The sequence below is a fragment of the Alligator sinensis genome, unplaced genomic scaffold (assembly GCF_000455745.1).
Source record: "Alligator sinensis unplaced genomic scaffold, ASM45574v1 scaffold706_1, whole genome shotgun sequence".
Lineage (NCBI taxonomy): Eukaryota > Metazoa > Chordata > Crocodylia > Alligatoridae > Alligator > Alligator sinensis.
This window is the reverse complement of record NW_005842683.1, coordinates 430637-431849: the sequence shown is the minus strand read 5'-3', so window position 1 is coordinate 431849 and position 1213 is coordinate 430637.

Here is a 1213-nt window from a genome sequence, read left to right as displayed (position 1 = left end):
CACACCCCTTTTAGATTCACACTGTTACAAATATTTGTTTATTAAATGAATGGGAGGTTTTTCTTCACCTTCTTAATTATTTCAACTGTGGATTGGTTCAACAGTAAAGCCATGCTTGCTTGCACAAGAGAAATCCTAGTGTCATAAAGTAGCAAAAAACCCTACACTTTTGGGGGTATTTCGAGTTTGGTAGTCTATGTTGATCACATCATCACAAGCATTAGGGCTCACTGCCACACCTTCCAGATTTCCTCCTAAACATTAGAGGTTTATTGAGAAAGGCATCCAAATCTTGCCATGCTCATTCAAAAAAATAATACAATTAGCTAGATACTAAAGGACATTTCCCTGTTTTGTAGTCTTCTAAACTTACAGCACCATGATTTAAAAGACTGGTTACTCCAGAGGATTTATCTAGTTCTTGGGACATTGATCAAGAACCCAAGTCATCATGCTGCATTTTTTTTTATATTGGGCTTGGGAGGTTAGTCATATTTCCTCATAGCAACCTCGTTAGGTTATGGCAAAGCTGCTATTTTCCTATTGCCTATCTCAACAGTCTTAGCTCTGTTGAGAAGAAAGGAATGTGTTATCCATTTTTTTAAGGTGACTGTTTGCCTTTTATTTGCAGCTTAAGAACATAAAGAACATAACTCCCTGGCCCTTCTTTACATTCCACTCTCATTCTCCATTCCATGACCTTTGGTCTGGCTATTCTCTAAGGGCACTTTTACACATGACGATGTTGCCATGTAAATATAATAAAAATCCCCCTTCGTGTGGCTTAATAGCACCATACATTATACAAATGTGAGGTTTGGGTGCTTAAATTATTTTCATCATAACAAACTAAACAGCATCCTGATGTAATTTAGTTTGACACACAACAAATTGCAATGATACAGCCATAAATCTGTCATGTGTACATGGTAATTCACTGAATTGTGTGTAGTGAGCCCCTTTGTCCACTGTGTTGCTACAGTTTTTGTGTAGTGAGCCCCCTTGTCCAACAGCTGTTGCTACAATTTGCAGGTATTTGAAAGTAATTTACAGGTATTTGTGTGTAATGAATGTTTTAACATACTGGGTGTAGCTGGAGAGCCCAACATGGATCAATCTTCTGCTGACCTCTTTTTTTCTTAGTTCATTAAATAAATAGTGCAAAGAAACCACTTTGCATTAGTAATCTCCAGTTTCACTGTACTGACAGCTA